The sequence below is a fragment of the Pinus tabuliformis genome, chromosome 4_1 (genome assembly GCF_031772625.1).
Source record: "Pinus tabuliformis cultivar Carrire ecotype Pingquan chromosome 4_1, CPIR1, whole genome shotgun sequence".
NCBI classification, from domain to species: domain Eukaryota; kingdom Viridiplantae; phylum Streptophyta; class Pinopsida; order Pinales; family Pinaceae; genus Pinus; species Pinus tabuliformis.
In genome coordinates this window covers 431,201,247-431,222,223 of record NC_142303.1, presented here as the reverse complement: position 1 = coordinate 431,222,223, position 20,977 = coordinate 431,201,247, and the positions used below count along the sequence as shown (strand labels likewise).

The window sequence follows — 20,977 nt, the reverse complement described above, 5'->3', positions numbered from 1 at the left end:
CTATCCTCGGGGTTCTAGCCATTAGCCCCCATTAATGTATCTTTTCCCATTCCTAGGGGTTCTAGCCATTAGCCCCCATTAATGTATCTTTTCCCATCAGATCTTCACCTATAGGGAACTTGATGTAATAGATACATGAACCTAAACAAGAAGTAGGCTCCCCAAAGTATTTGGATCCTGGTAGACCGGTAGTATATGTACATATTAACAGCATTGTAGTTCCGAACACATTGTTTGATCTTGGGGCTACAATCAATAACGTGACCGGGGAAGCCATGCTTAAGCTTGATCCCTAGGAAGCCCTAAGGAGGACCACAACAGTGTTACAACTTGCAGACAGACAGATCCACAATAGACCCTGTTGTAACTTAATTTTACTCATGCATGCGTAAGTTTAAAAAAAAAAATTAATTTTTTTTATTTTGAATAAGTGCCAAATTTGTTTTATTATTATTATTTTCAAAATAATTCAATTGTTTCCAACGAGTTAAGCGTTGGGCACTTTCCAACGGTTCAGATTACAGCCGCTTGGATCAACAGCCGACGCTTGAATCAACACCGTGAGAACGCACGCTCCTTCACCGCCCGGAAACGGAAATGGAAATTAAAAACCATGAGAACGCACGCTCCTTTCACCGGAAATGGAAATTAAAAACCATGAGAGCGTGAAGGAAATGGAAAATACTTGACGGAAAATAGATAAAAAGAAACCGAAGGTAAAAACTGGGTGAATCCGTCAGAACGCTCTCAGGCCTTCACCGTGTGGAACTGAAATGTCACAGACGGGACGGTCATCGGGAGAAGGATGGGAGTGGAAACCCCCCAGCCATCACAGCATTCGCGCTCTGGCCCGAGAGCCATCGTTCATCTTCCGAATTTTTGTGCTTGTCTGAATAGGAATCTACGCAGACTTTGACGTACAACCTATAGAACAGATCCTGTTCAAGTAAGGTCGTGCTTATGAATGTCCACTCCGCCTATTATATACGCCTTTCACATTCCTTTGCGAAACGCATGTGGGAAAATAACGTTTCTGTTTTGCTTTCCGAACGTCGCAAAACTATATTTTGCAACCATTTCTTTACTTCCATTTCCATTCTAATTCTATTTTCACTTGCATTCTTGTGTCTTCCGTCAATCGATTCGCTTCGTCCTCCCACATTTATTCTTCCACTACTCCCATTAATAAGCTACACGGCTTAGAGTACCTAAAAAGGTTAACAGCACATAAGAATAACACATGATTTAAATATAATTAGAAGTGAGTTCTAAATAGATATGGTTAGAAGCATTATAAGAAACAAAAATATCCACCACATTTTAGACATGGTATACAACATATATCATCATGGACTGTATTCGCATACGAAGAATGTAGGCATGGAAAAGTTTATTGATATACACTTGTTTTAAATTAAATTTTTATTTTTATTATTAGTATTAGAAATGGAAATATAAAAGAATTTGCCAATTCTCGTGAAAATTATCACTATTTATTTAGTTATCTATAACCTTCTACTCAAACTACAAGGTTATACCCATGATATTCAATCACAACCCAGTCTCATATGCAAACTTGACTTTTCAATAACACAAAAGTTTACAGTTAATACCTTTTGTTTTCTATGCATCTTTATTAGTATTTTTAAATACCTGATAGCATGAGTACCTTAAATTCACTTTAATGAATCTTTAATGTGCTCTTATGATGTGTGTGAAGAAAATGCTATTAAATGGCTAAGGGAAGAAGTACTTCGATGTTTTTATCGTTATTGAGGCTCTTTATAGTATTAAGGAGGCGTTTGGTCAGCTCATGTTATTATCGAGTCTTAATTTTTTTATTGTTTTTTTTTATGACTTTATTTTTCTATCTTACCTCGCTTTGGAGAATTTTGAGAGACTGATTCCCCTTTAGTTCTTGATTATTTGAAAATTTAGGGTTTCAGATCTATTGAAGCGGGTTCTTTTATTTTTTGTCAACAAAGGGGATGTGGCTTTTTGATTTTTTGTCATACAACATTAATCCCATCAAAGATGAGTATTGTGTGATGCTGTCCCGCTCGAAGTTTGTGATGTTATTTTAGGAAAACCTTTTTATGTGGAAACATCATGTTGTTTATGATTCTTTTCTCCTATAGTGTCATTGTTACTATGGGAGGTCATCTCTATAGGGTAACATAGGTACTTCAAACTACTACAATTTCATTAACTTTGGAAAAATAGTGCCCAAAAGTAATCTTGTAGACTGCAAAATTTATCCTCTTCATAGTTGAGTCAGAAGATGAATAGATAGTCAATGTGACCACCATAGCCTTATCATATGACCTCTCTACAAAACAAAATTAGGTGGATAGGATTGTAAATTCATATAGAGATACCTTTGCTTCACCTGTGATAATTCCTCTACTCTACTAGATAAAAAAAATCAATTGACTCAATACCTAGTGCTTCTTTATCTAATGGCCCAATGTATAGACACTCTCTTTTGGAGAATCAAGAAACAAAATGTTGGATTCATGAGCTCATCCAAAAGGGCCACATTTAACTCAGCTTCTTGTCTTATAGGAACCCAATTACGTTAGTGTAGAAGAAGGATGGGACATGGATACTTTGTGTTACTAAGCTCATCCCCCTGTGGGAGCCCAATTATGTTGGTGCAGAAGAAGGATAGGACATGGATACTTTTTATTGATTATAGAGACCTAAACAAAATCATATCAAGAGAAGATACTCGATCTCTCAAATTGAAAATCTTCTTCTTCTTTTTTAACTAAAACGGTTGTGAATTTTATTTATATGTTAAGAACAGAGAGGGTCTTTGCCGAGGCAGCCCTACATACATGGTTGTAATCCTACTTTTGCTGCCTTTGGGATATGGCAGTTTCACAAATTATTGAAAGGACTTTCCCCATTTACATTTAAGATCCCTTTCATGAGAGTGCTACCTAAGTTCGCCATGCGATCTACTTCCTTGTTGGAATTTCTAAGAATATGATAAAATTTATATGAATCAAAGCTCTGAAGAACCATCTTCAATCTGTCCATGATTTTGTTGAGTCCAGCATTGTTGAAATATTCCTCCTTGATTAGTTTTTTAATTAAAATTTCTTTGTCTCCAAAGACTTGAATATCTTTGGCTCTTTTCTCTCTGGCAATGTGGCAGGCCTTAAGCAGCCCCAGAATCTCCACTTGATTGTTTGTTTTCACACCAAGACCCTAGGAAAAAGAAACAGTGGAGAGCCCTTCCCTGAAGTAGATGATCCCACCAACGCCTGCGGCTCCGGGATTCCCTTTGGACTCTCCATCAAAGAAAATAGTAGTTAGATTTTGGGCCCTCCACCAGCTTTGAAAGATGTCATCAGTCTCTCTTTTTCTCCATTCCGGGTTTGCTTTCAGGGGTGAGCTTCTGTACTTTTGGGGATGTGGCTCCAGGGCAAGCCACCTCTTTTCTTCCAGCCTGAGCAAGGGGTCTTCCTTGAAATATTGTTGCTGAGCCGCTTCCAATAGAAGGGCCTTAGCTTTTGCAGCAACTTGGGTCGGGAAGTGCTACATATCTTTGAATATCTGCTAATTTCTAGTTAACCACAATTTCCAGCATACAAATTTGGGCAACGCTATCCAAACTTTGCGCCAAAAGGACTTAGGAGGGGTACTTATGGGGTAGCTGGCACTCCATGTCGCAAATAGATCCGAGACAGATGTTTGCTGAGGGAAAGAGATCTGGAAATCTTGGAGACAAAGCCCCCATACCTCGTTGGCAAAATCGCAGTCCAGAAACAAGTGCTGGGCAGTTTCTAGATGACATCTGCAGAGAGCACATCTGTGAGGCCCTTTAATCTTCCTTTTTTCCAGATTGTCCCCTGTCAATAACTTGTTGTGTACCAAGGTCAAGAAGAAAAAATTTATTTTTGGGAGAGCTAACGGCTCCCAAACCTGCTTCCAAAAGGCGGGAGTATGGTGGTTGTTCCTAGATCCCTGAAGAGTCCTATATCCCTCTGCTGAGGTGTATACTCCAGACTTTCCCCATCCCCATCTATCCTTCTTGAATCTGCTGACAGGAGTGGCATCTTCGAGCAGGTCCTCAAGATGAATCGATTGGTCTCTTAGGCGCTCTAGGACTCCATGGAAAACCCATATTCTCCATTCCCCACGGCTGTCCCAGCTTGCTAGATCATAAACTCTATTTACTCCTGCTCGTTCAAGCCAATTTCTGAGCTCAGCGATATCTTATCTTTCCGCCAGCAGTTCTTTTCCCATAATTCGGTCTTTCCATAAGTGAGTGGACTTGCCATTTCCGGGAATTCTGTACATGTGTTTTTTAAAGAACTCGCTGCTCTTACAACAGAGCCTCCATACCTGCGAACAGGACGTTGTAGACTGCAGTTGCATTTTGCTGAGCGCTTCTTTATCTGTATATTTTGAGTGTAAAATTATGCTGATTGGATGGGAGGGATCGTTGATTATTTTCCACAATAGTTTGCCGCCCAGCGATTTGTTAACAAGGGAGGGGTCCCGAATTTGAAGTCCACCCTCATCAATTGGCCTCTTAACCGTGTCCCAATTAACTAAGTGCATATTTTTATCGTTGCCTTTCCCGCCTTGCCATAGGAAATTCCTGAGAAGGGTAGCAATCTGATCTATGACATGTCTGGGGGCAAGGAGAAACGCTGCCTGATAAATGGGCAGAGCTGACAGCTGAGATTTAATTAGAATGGTTTTGCCGCCTTTTGTTAACCAGTATCCTCCCCAGGCAGCAATTTTGGATTTGATTTTGCTGATAATGTGAGTCCATAGAGACCTCTTGTTCACCCCTGAGGAAATGGGAAGACCAAGATATCTGAAGCTGTCCCATTTGGCATGACCTTTGAACCCAAGGATCTTCGATATATTGGTGATCTCTTGCTGTTCAGTGTTCCAACTGTAGATTTCGCTTTTGCTCTCATTGATAAGAGCACCAGTCACCCTGCAATAACTTTTCAGCACATTGTCGAAAGCTTTCGCTATTCTGGTGGAAACGCCTCCAAGGAGCAGAGAATCGTCCGCGAAGAGGGCATGGTTTAGTGGAGTTGCTACATTAGAAGGTTTGAGCCCCGGGAGGGAGCCAACGGTTTTTTTAGCTGCTATCTTTCTACTGAGAGAGTCGGCCATGAGGATATACAGGAAGGGAGAGAGAGGGCATCCCTACCTGATACCTCTCTGAGCTTGGAAGAAGTTGGTTGGATGACTGTTGATGAGGGGGGCAATCCACGGGGATTCATAGCATGCTTTAATGAGCTGGATAAAATGTTGAGAGAAACCAAAAGAAAGCAAAACTTTGCATTGGAACAAGTGATTTACTCTATCAAATGCATTCGCCATATCGAGTTTGATCAACATACCTTTCTCACCCCGCTGTTTTCTTGAATGGATGGTCTCCTGAACTTGGATGACGTTGTCCATAATATATCTGCCTTCCACGAATCCACCTTGAGTGCTGGAAATCAAACTTTTTTAGCAGAGGCTTGAGTCGATTTGCTAGGAGTTTGGCTATGATTTTGTAAGAAGCATGACACAACGAGATAGCCCTGAATCTTGCAAAGGTGTCTGGATTGGTTTCCTTGGGGATTAAAGCTAGATAGGTGGAGTTGATGCCTCCTCCTATCTTTGCTTTTCTCATAAAACCTCTAATCATTTTAAGGAGATCAGTTTTGATAACTTCCCAACAGGATTGATAAAAATGGATTGTGAATCCGTCAGGCCCAGGGGCCTTATCGGCTTCCATTGACCAGATTACTTTGATAACCTCCTCATTTGTAATGGGTCTGCATAGGGCTGTGTTTTCATCTGCGTTAACAAGGAGGGGAATATTGGATAGAAAGTCAGAGACTTCCTCTTCATCGCCTTGGATTCCATTGTTGTATAGATTCCTGAAGTGGGCTTCAGCAGCGCCTTTCACCTGGTCGAAGCCTTTGCAGACTTGTCCCTCCAAGGTTTTAATTTCCGCTATATGGTTCCGGGACAGTCTAGCTCTGTATTGTCTGTGGAAGTAAGAAGTGTTCCGGTCCCCTGCCTTTAACCATAAACTTCTAGACTTTAATCTCCAGTATTCTTCTTCAGTTCGGAAGGATTGGTAGGTGGATCGTTGTGCTTTAACTTCCTCGTCCAAAAGTTCTGCTGTAATACCTTTATTCTCCATTTCCGTTTGCATTAAGTGCAGCCTCTGAACTGCCTCTTTTCTTTGGTTGGTTGGATTGGGGTCTGGCTTTTTTATCCACTCCTTCAACGCATATTTCGTAGCCTTCAACTTCCGTTCCCAGATGTAGCTAGGGGAGCCTGTGATGGGTTTGACCCATGCAGCTTTCACTGTCTCAATAAAGCCCACTTTCTTGATCCATAGAGGGCTGAATCGAAAGGGAATGGGGTCCAGATCTTCTTCATATTCCAATAGAAGTTGTATTGGCTTATGATCAGAAGTCAATTTGAGCAAGATTTTTGTGATGGCGATCTTTTTGTTCAACAAAAGGGTGCTTTGGACCAGAAATATGTCCAGCCGGGCGGAGATATGTTCCGGCCCAGCACGATTATTTGACCATGTATACAGCCCATGGACTGGAGGGAAGTCTAAGAGGTCCCAATTCTGAACGAGCTCCTCCACCGTGGCCAGCATGGAGTCTCTGGTGCTGGAACCTCCCCTCTTCTCTTTTGGCTTCAGGATTGTATTTAAATCTCCTGCTATGATAATATTATTTGGGGAATGTTGTTCTAGATAAGATGATAAAGAGTACCAGCATTCTCTTTTTTCTGCATAATTTATCGGAACATACAAATTGAAGAGAGAGACAGTCAACTTACTAACTTTGTGCATCAATTCAGTGTATATCCAATGCTGATTTTCTTGAAAATTATTGAGTTGGAATGTGCTATCTGACCAAAGAGTAGCCAATCCTCCGGAGGTGCCCCTTGCATTGACTGCCTTGCCTGTATTTTTATTCCACTCTAGCCTGCTGATATCTAGAAGGGAATGCCCTTCAATCTTGGTCTCTTGGAGCATGAGGATGTCTGAGGGTTCAGCTTTAAGAAGATCCTTGACTGCTTCTAGTTTTGCAGGGCTCCCCAGTCTTCTACAATTCCAAGAGATGAACTTCATTATTTACTTAGTGGAGGGGTGGGACCTCCCTTGGAAGGTCTCGGCCTGATGTTTCGCCCAATGGACATTTCTATTGTGGCTTGGCTCCCTTGGGTTTTAAGTCTTTCAGCCTCTTCTTCTCTCATTTCTTTACGGGATTTTCTTCCAGCTCTTTTAGTAGGGCGCTCATAGACTTCATCCTCCGAAGATCCTGAGCTTTCTATTGTTTTTTTCCTTGTAACTTCTGCATATGAGGGGTTGGACGGGCTGCCCTGTGAGGCTTCGGTCTGCTTTTCTTTCTCACCTTCTTTGCATGGAGGGGTGCTTTCTACATGCACCAGGTTTTCTTGCTCCGGATCTGTTGGGTTGATCTGTGTGCTTGTTATCCCTTGTACGTTTGCTTCATCTTCTTGGTTGGGCTTGGAACTGCTTGGCATCCCTGTCATCTTTCCTTTGCTAGGACCGTTTTTTGGGTGTGTTGTTTTCTGGACTAGAGTCCATTGTTCCTCTTTTTGTTTGTCTGGTTGCTCTTCTGCCTTCTTCTTGCAATACTTCGCGAAGTGTCCATGCTTGTGGCAATGTCTGCATTTGAACGGAAGTTGTTCGTAGTCCAGTTCTTGGACATGCACCCAGCCTGCAACTGTAAGTTTGATTGCTTCCGGTAACCCCTCCTCCAGATCGACTTCAACACATATTCGAGCGCATGAATACTGATCTTTTCTTGCAGCTTTGTCGATGTATTTACCCAGCGCATTGCCGATATTTTCAAGGGATTTTTGATTCCAGCAGTGGAGAGGCAGATGGGGAAGTCTCACCCATACTGGAACTGCGGAGGGGACGTCCTGGGAAGGATCGAAGTCTGGGGACCATTTATTCAGATACAGACCCTGTGGTCCCATAAAATATGGGCCATTTCTGAAGATTAAGCTTCTGCCTTCCGAGTTTTCAAACACAAAGACAAAGTATCCTTTCCCAACAAAGTAGCTTTTCACACCCTCTTTGATCAGGGGGCTCCAGTTTCTTTGAGTCCAATCTTCTACTAACTTTGGAGAAGGCCAGAGGCCTGTGAACTGGCCGATGAGGCCTCTCTCTGCCAGATTCAATGCTGCTTTACACATCTCTTCTTTAGAGAGGGCCACTGAGGGGATCTTGTCCATCCTCTTGATAAACTTTTGTTGGGCCACCGATGGGGCTCTCTTCGGGCATGCTTCAACCAGTGCTTGGAACGCCAAAACCTCCGAAGGAGGAGAGGGCAAACCCCCGTTGGAATCCATGATCTCTGAGGGGCGCCTCAGGACTGAGCGCAGGCGCCTCAGGACTGAGCGCAGGGGCGCAGCAGCCACAAGAGCGCGGGATGAGCTCTCTGCGGTCAGTAGGTAAGGAGTCAGACCCTCCGCGGTAGTCAGTGGGCCGAGGCAGCCAGCGGCCTCAGGTGCAGGAGGAGAGCGTCGGCTAGGTTAGAGCCACAACGTGAAAATAAAATAAAATCTAATTGACCTATAAATTTAAAATCTTTTTGATCAACTTACGGGATCCAAGTTATTTAGTAATATTGATCTAAATTCATGCTACCATCAAGTTTGAATTAAACAAATTGATGTATTGAAGAAAACCTTCAAATCTAAAGAAATTTATTTTTGAGTGGTTGGTCATGCATTTTGGATTTACTAATGCTACATCAACATTCATGAGGACGATAGATCCTACAACTATTCATGAACTCTTTTGTGGTTCTATATTTAGATGATATCCTCATCTTCAATATAACATGAGTAGAACATTTGTAACACATTCAATAGGTCTTGAGCACCCTACGACAACATAAGTTGTATGCCAATATTGAGAAATACTCATTTGGCATGTAGAGAATTTAATATTTGGGATACATCATGGATGAACATGGGGTGAATGTGGACCTAAGCAAGATCCAAGTCATTTGTGATTGGCCAATATTGATGAATACTTTAATATATCTCTATATATTTGTAGTGGTCAATCTAGGGTGCTAGATTAGACTGGATTTATTATCAACCAGGGTCAGTAAACTTCGAGGCATGTGTCTACAGTCTATAGACATAAAGGATTCCTAACTAAGTGTTTATTGTGATAGGTTGCAGCACTCCTTTACAGGAGGTTAAAATATGTTTCCTCTCACCTTAACACTCAGATCACCTAACTTATCTAACTATCCTAAGGATACATCGTATTGCTAGACTGAGATTTTAATCCTCTTACAAGGATGCTATGCACAAAAGCTCTGTCTAGTTAAGAGGATGCTACGCACAAAAGCTCTGTCTAGTTAACACTTCAGCTTTCATGAAAAATCAAAAGCACACTAAAGTTTAATTGCATGAAAAACAGAGTCTATCGAGATGCTTCAAAATATAACAATGGATCAAATCTCTTACAAGATATGGTTCAATGATCTAATGATAAAGTCTTCAAGCTATCACCATAAATACCATTTGTGAGAATTTCTAATCAAATCGATAAAGTCATAAGCATGGAAATAACACTAAACACTATGCATTCTATTCAAATTCAAAAACTGCTAAGGAAATGAAATTAAAAGTATACCAATCCACGCAGGCCCCGTCCATGTTTCAATGGTACACTGAAGTAAGCTCAAGCAACGAGAGTATTAATGCATAAACACTGCTGGAGTAAAACCGTGACTATATTTAAGTGTTGTAGATTGCAATCACATACAAGAGTTCTGTTCTCAAACAATGCACAGAGATAATAATCGTAACTGTAATTGTTCTTGAAAACAAAATAATACACAGTCTTTATTTTCCTGTCCCTATCTGAATCGAATGTACATTCATTAAGCAGATGTTTCTGCTTTTACAGAGGAATGATTTTTGGTCATTTCTAATCTAAACCGATTTCCAAAAAAACAAAACGAAACCGGTTTGGGAAACCATGGTTTTTACTGCCTTTGTAACCAAAAGGCTGGGGTTTGACCAGCGTGGACTGCATAACCAGGAGCTTTTGATTTGCTGTAGAATCGATTTTTCACCATGCATGTACATTCCATGTCTCGTTCCTGTCCATTGCTTTGGCTTGCCTGTCATGCCATGTGTCAGATGATAAACCATTTACAGGATGTTATGACTTCCTGTAATCTTTTTATTGAAAATTCCTAATTTATAACATAAAAAATCATAAATTAACTTTAATGCAAACTAACAACTATAATGCTATTAATTAATCAATTTCAAGGGATATAAGGGGTCTATGGAGGAAAAAGGTAGACAAATGATGGTGTTTCTAGAAGAAAAAGATGGTAATGGAATGGTACCAACATCTCCCCCAAGATCAATGAATTAGCATGTCCTCATGCTAATCCTGATGTGCTGCCTCTAAACTTTGTCCCTGCCTGTACCTCTGCTGCTTTTAACAATGCATCTATGTTCTTCTTAGCTTGGGCATCTTTCTGAATGTGGATCTCATGTTTCAAACTCTTGTATTTCTCCTTGAGGGCTTTCTTTTGGGTATACCATTTGGTTGCCCACTTACAAATGTCAGTTTGTTCAGCCTCGAGTTCTTTGATTTGCTCCTTCAACTTCTCATTTTTCTATTGAGTCTCCTTACTCTGTGCTCTCAACATTTCATTCTCTTTCTTGATGACTTTCTCCAGCATGTTGGCCTCCATCAGTTCTTCTTTTAACTTTTCAATTTGCTTTTCCAGCCTCCTTTGTTTCTTAATTGCAGGTGGTGACTCTTTTCCTTGCCTATTGTTGCTCTCAACCTCCATTTCGTCTTCTGGTCCAGGCTGTGAGTGAGCACTGCTCTCGATGTCCATCGGTGCATGTGCATTTAATTCTGGTTGATCTTCTTGTGGCTGGGTCTTTTGTGCTCTCCTGGATCTTCTTGTATATGTAGTGAAAATTTTATCTTGCTCCATTTTCTGGGCAGCCTCTTGTCTCATCTTTCTCGTCCTCACACTACTACTGGGTGGAGGGACATTGCTTGATTTGCGCACAGGAATATCTTCATCAATGTCAAGCATAAATCCTGAGTGCTCTTACCGTTCTTGCTCATCCTTTTCATCTTTGATTTGATTAGCAGCCAGAAATTCCTTCCACGTTTTTCCCCTTCTCTATAATTCAAATTCAATTAGAATTTTAATTAACCCAAAATGACAAACTTTTATCTTCATTACCCTTTTTCTTTTGGATAGTTTTTGACATCTTGGTCAAGCTCTGCAAGATGAAATGTGGTAAACTAATGGTGCACTGCCCTTTTAAATGTAACAGGTGTTTGATGTGGTATAAAAAGACTATGTTGTAACAACCCTCACACGTAACAAATTTTTGAATGATATACACCACTTCGTCCCATGGATGCATCAACCAACTCCTAGGGACACCCTTCTTCCAGTTAACAGATGAAACCCTCAACCTGGACATGAATTGGGTCCATGATTTTTGTTTGAATTGTTTTGTTTTGGAGTATTTTTCTCCTTCCAGGCTGATCCCCAAGGATTGTGCTATGGTGTCTTCTGAGATCCTAAATGAGAAATTGCCTATCAATGCTTTCTCCCCATTAAATGTAAAGGCGAACTGTTTAGTTACTTCCTCATTGCTCCCATTAAACTTCTCCAAGAAGGGTAGCCATTGTTTTTCTCTTAAAATTGCAATGCAGTCATCGTGGTACTGAGAACTATCAAATGTGTTTGGCTCTACTCTATTAGTCATTTTGACAGAGAAACTACTGCTCTAACCCTCTTCGTTTATGCTTACTAATTTAACAAGGGTATTTTGGTTTGTTACCTTTGCTTTTCGCTCCACACAACTGACCTGATGGCGCCCTCTGTTTTTCGAGATCAGCTCCTTCAATGGCTTAAGCAGTGACCGGATGACTGTCCTTCAATTATGGTGAAGGTGGAAACTTGTGAGCCCAATTACTGTGTTTTTCTTTCGTAGCACTCACTGTTCTCGACCTTTGTTTTTGAAATCACAGCACTTGAATTGCTAGTATGGAACGCCCTTTTTACAATTGAGAATGAAATGGAATTTTAACAACCGACTTGACCCAATTCACTATAATAATAACAGAGCGCATTCATATTTGAATGACAGAGGAGTAGCTGTACTGGTTTGTATGAATATCATCATGAGAACACCGTATGTATGTACGGAGTACTGGAGTATAATAACGGATAGTTGTTTGCATGAGTCGACTTGGTCGAACAATCATGTTATAACTTAGTCGATTCAAAAACAATGAATGAAACCGTGTAACATTTGGCTTTGCAATAGTTCACCACCTGTCCCTTGCTCACTGGTACTTGGCCGAATAGGGAGATTTTGAACCGATAGTAAAGTTTGATGGCTGATAAGGAGTTAATAACAAGGTTGGGATGGTGGTATAATAGAGGATTTAAAAATCATAGGAGTATGGGGATAGGCTAGAGTGTTGGGAAATGATAGGAATTAGGAATATGATGTTTTTGAAATTGATCATATGCAGTCATAGTCATCACATTTAACACTAAAGTAATCTAAAAATTTAAATGTTAAAAATAAAAATTACAATAATACATTACACTTTTATTGGTTGATCAAGAGTTGAGTTGGCATGCATAGGTAGGACTGGTCTTTCTTGTTCAGATATGACTAATCTTTGTTGTCCATAACAGGTCCCTCTGAGATGAATTTGGATACAACAGGTCCCTCTGAGATCTGGAGAATGTTTGTGCAGCTTCTTTGAAATCTGGAAAAGAACTATATGTGTGCAGCTTCCTTGATCTTTGGTGTTTGATGGAGCCTCGGTGACGAGCAACCTTTGAATCTCTATTGAAACTTTGTTGAAGCTTTGCTGAAGTAACTTGAGATAGCAGTTTCTAACAGGTCCCTTTTACGTTTGTTGAACAGGTCCCTCTAATGTTAGTGCTGGTAACATGGTCTTCCGAACAGGTCCCACTGCATAGTGCTTAAACAGGTCCCTCTGATTAGAACAAAGACAAAAACAACTTCTTTATTGAAATACTAAAGCGCTGAAACAAACTCTTTGAGAATTTACAATGAGGAGATGAGATAAAAACAAAAATGCTGATGCTTCTCCCCCACTAAAGCTTTGACTTGTCCTCAAGTCATTATTCAATCGATGAATCAAACAGGAAACAAAAAGAAAAGGAATTCTTACCAGCCAAAGAATTGGTTTTCAAGTAAGAATTATGGGTTAGAGTTTGCCAGAGTCTGGTTTTCACATCTAAACCATTATTATTTTTTTTAATTTTTTTTTTAACCTTGTTTTTTTAACTTTTTTTTTTAATTAATTTTTTTTTAATTTCTAAATTGAAATGAAATGAACTAAGGTAGAGATACTACAACTGAAGGCTGCAATATCTCAACCTCCCTTTGCTGAGATACAGTTTGAAGAAAACTTTGCTTGTTGATGGGCCTATGGTAAAGTTTCAAGCGATGGCCATTGACAATAAAGGGGTGGCCTTCTCCATCAATGGTAATAAGCTTGACTGATCCATTGTCATAAACTTGAACTATTTCGTATGGGCCCATCCAATGTGTGGTAAATTTGCCTTTATGATCTCTGAATTTAGAGTCAAAGAGTAAAGCCCAGTCTCCTTCTTTGAACTGTTTCTTCTTGATATGTGCATCATGCCACTGCTTCCTTTGTTTTTGCATGAGGAGTGTTGTCTCCTCTGCTTGCTGCCTCATTTCATCCAGTTGGTTCAACTGCTAAATTCTTTCTTGTTGTGCTTGATTAAGATCAATTCCCAAATCTGCAGCCATCTTAAAAGTATGTATTTGAAACTCAATAGGAAGCATTACCTCTTTGCCATACACCAACTGATATGGTGTAAATCCTGTAGTATTCTTCCATGTGATTCTATAAGCCCAGAGTGCATCTTTGAGCTTCTCCTCCCAATTCTTTCTGTTCATTGCTACGATCTTAGTGATAATTCCTTCTAAAGTTTTATTTGTGGATTCCACCTAGCCATTGGCCTGTGGATGGTAAGGTGTACTTTTTTTTGTGCTTGATTTGATATTTTTCTATGATGTATTTAACTAGCTTTGAAGTAAACTGAGTACCTTGATCAGTCACTATCTCCCTTGGTACTCCATACCTTACAAAAATCTCTTCAAAAAGGAAGTTTACCATTGTTTGTTCAGTTGCCCGGACTAGTGCTTTAGCTTCAGCCCATTTTGTTACGTAATCAGTACATACTAGGATGTACTTCTTACCATTGGAAGTTGGATTAATGGGTCCTATGAAATCTAGAGCCCATTTTTCAAATGGCTCTAGGTGTACTTGAAGCTGAAGTGGCATCTCATCTGTAGTTGTTGACCTACCCATTCTTTGACAGCTATCACAACTCTTCACGTACTTCTTGGAATCCTTAAAAATAGATGGCCAGTAGTATCCAAGACTAAGAATATTGAATGTTGTTCGTTTAGATGCAAAATGCCCACCACACAGTTCATCATGGCAAGATTTTAAAATATCAATTATTTCATCATTTCTTACACATCGTCTAATAATCATATCATAACCAGTGTAAAATAAATCGCCATTAATCCATGAGTATCGAGCACTTTGTTTGACTAGCCTTTTCTTTTCCTTTGGAGTAAAGTATGGAGGTGTTCTTCCTGTGGACAAATAATTGGCCAAGTCAGCATACCAAGGATTCACTATTGAAATTGCAAATAAATTTTCATCTGGAAAAGAATCTTCAACCGGAACAACCTCACCTTGATTTTGCAGTCTAGAAAGAAAATCTGCCACCTGATTCTCCTTACCTGGTCTACCTAACACTATGATATTAAATTCCTGTAATAATAACAACCATCTGGTAACTCTGCCACTAGTTACTGGTTTATTCATTAAATGCTTAATGGCAGAATGGTCAGTATGTACAAAAACCTCATAACCAGTTATATAATGTCGGAATTTATTCACAACATGTATGATGGCAAGCATTTCTTTTTCTGTGACTGTGTAGTTTAATTCTGCAGGTGTCAGATTTTTGCTAATGAAATAGATGGCATAATGACAAGACTCCTCTTTTTGGCCTAATGAGGCACCTACTGCAGTATCAGATGCATCTGTAAAGATGTGAAATGATAGGTTCCAGTTAGGTCCTTTTAAGACTGGTGTGGTTGATAACTTTTCTTTGAGTGTTTCAAATGCTTGCTGACAATTATCATTCCATTTTAAAGGTGTATCTTTTGCTAGAAGTTTAAACAGAGGTGAAGCTATTTTACTAAAATGTTCAATAAACCTTCTTTAATAGCTTGCATACCCAAGGAAACTTCTTACCTCTTTTTGATTCTTTGGAATTGGCAAATTGACAATGATCTAGATTTTTGGTGGATCAACTTTAATGCCTTGAAAAGAAATATAGTGGCCTAATACTATCCCCTCATTTAACATCATAAAACACTTTTCATTGCTCAGGGACATATTAGCTTCAATACATCTCTTCAAAACTTTTTCAAGATTCGTTAATGCATGCTCAAATGAATCACCATACACTGAAAAATCATCCATGTAAACTTCAACACAATCATGAACTAAATCAGCAAAAATAGCTCATACAGCTCTCTGAAATGTAGCTGGAGCATTGCAAAGTCCAAATGGCAAAAAATTATAAGCATAAGTGCCCTAGGGACAAGTAAAAGTGGTTTTGTCCTGATCCTCTAAGGCTATCCTGATCTGGTTGTAGCCACTGAAACCATCAAGAAAAGAGAATGATGATTTCCCAGCCAATGTGTCTAGAACTTGGTCAATAAATGGTAGTGGGAAATAATCTTTGAGCGTTGCTTTATTCAATTGTCGGTAATCAACACAAATCCGCCACTTACCATTTTTCTTGGGCACTACTACCAATGGGGATACCCATTGACTGTCAGAGATAGGATAGATAAAATTGAGTTTCAACAGTTTTTGTAATTCCTCCCTAACAATATCCTGAAGTATGGGGTTCATTCGTCTCTGCGGTTGCCTCACTGGTTTGATATTACTATCGGTATAAATATGGTGAGTGCATGTTTCAGGGTGAATCCCGTGCATATCGGTGTAGTCCCAAGAAAATGCTTTCCAGTATTTTCTCAATAATTGAATCAATTTTTCCTCTTGAGATGAGTCTAGGTGAGTGCCAATATTCAAAGTTTTTCCTGGACTAATCTCTATGGTCTTGCTCTGTGTGTTTGTGATAGATTGAATGGGAAAAATGTTCTGAAATGTTGTTTCTAAAGATTGAATGGTGCATGTTTCCTGAAAATTTTGTGCCAAAAGTTCATCTGCAACATGATATTGGTCATTTCTCAAATCTTCAGAAACATCATGTTGAGAAAGGAACAACTCTACCAAATCATCATTATTATGTTCTTGAAAATCATAGATTTGGTTAATGCTGAAAACAGATTGAACTTATTCTTTGTCATTGTATTTATCGTCAAGCCATAAATTGTGTGCTACTGTTGGTGATTGCGCTGATGGGTAAAGAGTGAGTTGTTTTCTTTCAGTTCCTCATGAAATAATCATATTACCTGATCAACATCCTATGAATGCATCAACAGTTGCTAACCATGGTCTACCAAGGATGATAGGGTGTCCTCCTAAATTGGATTTTGGTTGAAGAACTAAAAAGTCCACTGGATACTCCCAAGAGTCTAGTGAAACAATTATTTCCTCCAAAATCCCTTCAGGAATCACTTTAGACCTATCAGCGAGTTCTAGAACAATTGTTGTGCGCTGAAAATTTGTGAGCTGGAGTGTTTTCATGGTTTCAAGAGTCATCACATTTATTGTGGCCCCAAGATCAATTAAGGTGTTTGGAATATGTATGTTGTTAATGATTGTAATGACTCTAGGAATACCAGGATCAACACACTTTTCCATTGAGATGGTGTTTGTCATAAGGCCAGCTAAATGTCCAATAACATGAATGGTTTGTGGATCAACTCTTTTCCTAGTAGGCTTTTTAAGGCACAGTTCTTTGATGGCTTTAGTATATATGGGAATGTCTTTTATGGCTTGTAGTAGTGGAATTTTTATATAGACATTCTTTAGCTCATCTAAAACATCAAACTGTGGTATAGACATGGGAAGTTTTGTTTGGACCAATCAGTCTGGAAAAGGTGGTGGATGCAACAGTTGCATTTGTTTATTTTTGATATCATCATTTTGTTTCCTTTGAATTGAAGTTTCATTTTCATTTTCTTCGTTTTCTTCTTGTTTATCAGCTGTTGGAGATTCTTTGTGAAGTACCTTACCAGACCTCAAATTGATATTTTGCAAGGGTAATGTGGGATATGAGGTTCCCTCATCTACATTGTAGGCTGGTCTCTTTGCTCTGTTATTTGGATTTGGTACAGGTTGAGCAGGGATTTGAGTAGGTCTAGGAGGTTGTGGGTTAGATGGAAGTTGTAATTGTGGTGGATTTATTGGTGGAGGAGCAGGCAATGCCTGTTGAGTGGGTTGAGGTTGATGTGGGTAAACAACTTGCTGCTGAGGATATTGCTGATATGATTGAGGATATGGTGAATATGGCTGATGATATTGTTGATATGGCTGCGAATATGGTTGGTATGGTTGAGGATATGAGTGATATTGTTGAGAGTATTGCTGAGATGGTCTCCATTGTTGTTGTGGGTAATTTTGGTGCTGCCATGGCATGGGTACATTCCACGAATTCTGAGAATACATTTGATCATGTACAAGAAATTGCAAATTCTCGTTTGGGAACATACCCTGAGGTGCTGGTTTTGGCTGCCATGGTCTCTTTGCGCCCATGTAATACATATTTTCAATATCTGTGTTAGCTGCCATATTACAATTCTGCAAAACCTTGACTTTAGAACAATGAAATATATCATGATTTTCAGTACAAAAGGCACAAACTTGAATGTTTTCTAATGGGCAGTCTTTTAAGGCATGTTTCTTCCGGCATTTTGGACAAAAGATAGCCATCATTTGATCTTCCTCTTCTTGTCTCTTATTAGCTTTTAGAGTGTCAATTTGAGTTTCTAAGGTACTTAATAGATCTGTTTTGAATTCTTCTAACAGGTTTCCTATTTCAGCCCTCGTGACACTTGCTGAAGCAGATTTTGTGGCTTTGGATGATATGGTTCTTTTTTCCAATTTTGGCTTTGCTCCTAGAATACTTTTCACATAACTCAACAATTTCTTCAAAAGGTAAAGTGGAAATATCACCTTTGCCCATCAAATTAAGATCATCTAAGTATTCCTCTCGAATGCCCTTCAAAAATATTGTTTGAATTAGATCAAGAGGCATGGTTCTATGTTTTGATTTTTGTAAATTGTAAACAAACCGCTCTAAGTACTCCTCTAAATTTTCATCCTCTTGTTGGTTCATCCTAAAGATATCATCTTTGGAATCTTTCGATCTACAATAAGTTTGGTATTTCTTTAGGAATATTCTTCTCATGCCATCCCAATCAGTTATCACATGTTCACCACGCCCCATGAACCATCTTCATGCTGATGCTTTTAATGTAGCTGGGAAGAGTCTAAGCCTATGGGCATCATCTGTGTAACCATATGTTCGACATACAATGTCAAACTCAAACAAGAATGAATCTGGGTCTTTTGAAGCCATGCCATAAAAGTTTGGTAGCACAGATGGAGGTATGTTTTTCATTTTTATTTCGTCATCAACTTCTGGTTCTTGGATATGAAATTTAAAGGTTGACTCTTCCTCTTGTCCTTGATTTGGTGGTCCTCTTTCTGATCCATGTCCTTCTTCAGCATTTTGATAGGTTCCTCTGTTGATTTAATTTCTTGTTCAGTGTCACTTGTTTCAAAGAGAATTTCAAGGAAAGATTGTTGAGTTACTGTGCTACTTTATCCTTTTATAGAGGATTCAGGGAAATGTTTCTTCTGTGATTTGTGTGCTAATAGAATTTTCCTCTCGATGAGTTTGAGTCTTTGCCCTGATTTATGTTTATCCTCTAATGTTTGTATGGTGACTTCCTCAGCTGATGTTGTGTGTTCAACGTTTCCTAAAGGGTCTGCTCTTGATGGTAGGTTAGTTTTTGGATGGGGAGTTTTTATGAATCTACCTTTATTATCTCTGGATCTAGGCATAAGTAAACATGACTTCTAAAATGATGAATTAAAATTAAATCTATGTTTTTGCTTCTTCTTCTTTTTTCGAAACCCTCTAACTACGCCTCCCCGGCAACGACGCCAAAATGTAGTGGCCAATCTAGGGTGCTAGATTAGACTAAATTTATTATCAACCAGGGTCAGTAAACTTCGAGGCATGTGTCTACAGTCTATAGACATAAAGGATTCCTAACTAAGTGTTTATTGTGATAGGTTGCAACAATCCTTTACATGAGGTTAAAATATGTTTCCTCTCACCTTAACACTTAGATCACCTAACTTATCTAACTGTCCTAAGGATACAACGTATTGCTAGACTGAGATTTTAATCCTCTTACAAGGATGCTATGCACAAAAGCTCTGCCTAGTTAACACTTGAGCATTCATGAAAAATCAAAAGCACACTAAAGTTTAATTGCATGAAAAACAGAGTCTATGGAGATGCTTCAAAATATAACGATGGATCAAATCTCTTACAAGATATGGTTCAATGATCTAACGGTAGAATCTTCAAGCTATCACCATAAATACCATTTGTGAGAATTTGTAATCAAATCGCTAAAGTCATAAGCATGGAAATAACACTAAACACTATGCGTTCTATTCAAATTCAAAAACTGTGAAGGAAATGAAATTAATAGTATACCAATCCACGCAGGGCCCGTCCACGTTTCAATGGTACACTGAAGTAAGCTCAAGCAACGAGAGTATTAACGCATAAACACTGCTAGAGTAAAACCGTGACTATATTTAAGTGTTGTAGATTCCAATCACATACAAGAGTTTTGTTCTCAAACGATGCACAAAGAAATAATCATAACTGTAATGGTTCTTGAAAACAAAATAATACACAGTCTTTATCTGCCTGTCCCTATCTGAATCGAATGTACATTCATTAAGCAGATGTTTCTGCTTTTACAAAGGAATGATTTTTGGTCATTTCTAATCTAAAACCGATTTCCAAAAAAACAAAACGAAACCGGTTTGGAAACCATGGCTTTTACTGCCTTTGTAACCAAAAGGCTGGGGTTTGACCAGTGTGGACTGCATAACCAGGAGCTTTTGATATGCTGTAGAATCGATTTTTCACCATGCATGTACATTCCATGTCTCGTTCCTGTCCATTGCTTTGGCTTGCCTGTCATGCCACGTGTCAGATGATAAACCATTTACAGGATGTTATGACTTCCTGTAATCTTTTTATTGAAAATTCCTAATTTCTAACATAAAAATTCATAAATTAACTTTAATGCAAACTAACAACTATAGTGCTATTAATTAATCAATTTCAGGGATATAAGGGGTCTATGGAGGAAAAAGGTAGACAAATGATGGTGTTTCTAGAAGAAAAGATGGTAATGGAATGGTACCAACAATCTTCGTGCGTCTTGCTAACATCTATTGAAATTTTGTGTTGAGGTTCTCTCATATTTTCTTTTCCCTTAGGTATAGTGACCAAAGGTGGACATAAACAAAATCTTCCCTAGTTTGAGTCACAAAAAAAATCATTTGAGTATATAAAATATTGAATGGGATTTGCACAAACCCTCTCTTTGCTAGACTTGAATTAGCAATTTGAGATTGAAATAGATTCCTTCGACTATGGTTATCAATCCATTCCTCAATAAGACATACATTGGCTTATCATAGTGAAATAATATCTGATATGTTGGTAGATACCCATTATGAAATGAGATGTACTTCATCATGTAAACATGTCAATGGTAGAAACATTATATTTTAGGAAAGAGACAACCATCCAAACTAATC

At 39.0% G+C, this 20,977-nt stretch overlaps 1 non-coding gene across 1 annotated transcript; it reads right to left on the bottom strand.

Moving 5' to 3' along the window:
- Positions 1 to 730: 730 nt before the first annotated feature.
- LOC149176136 (small nucleolar RNA U3) lies at positions 731 to 956 on the bottom strand. The gene has a single exon (XR_016258952.1). It is a non-coding gene; the product is annotated as a small nucleolar RNA U3 (small nucleolar RNA).
- Between the last annotated feature and the right edge of the window lie 20,021 nt (positions 957 to 20,977).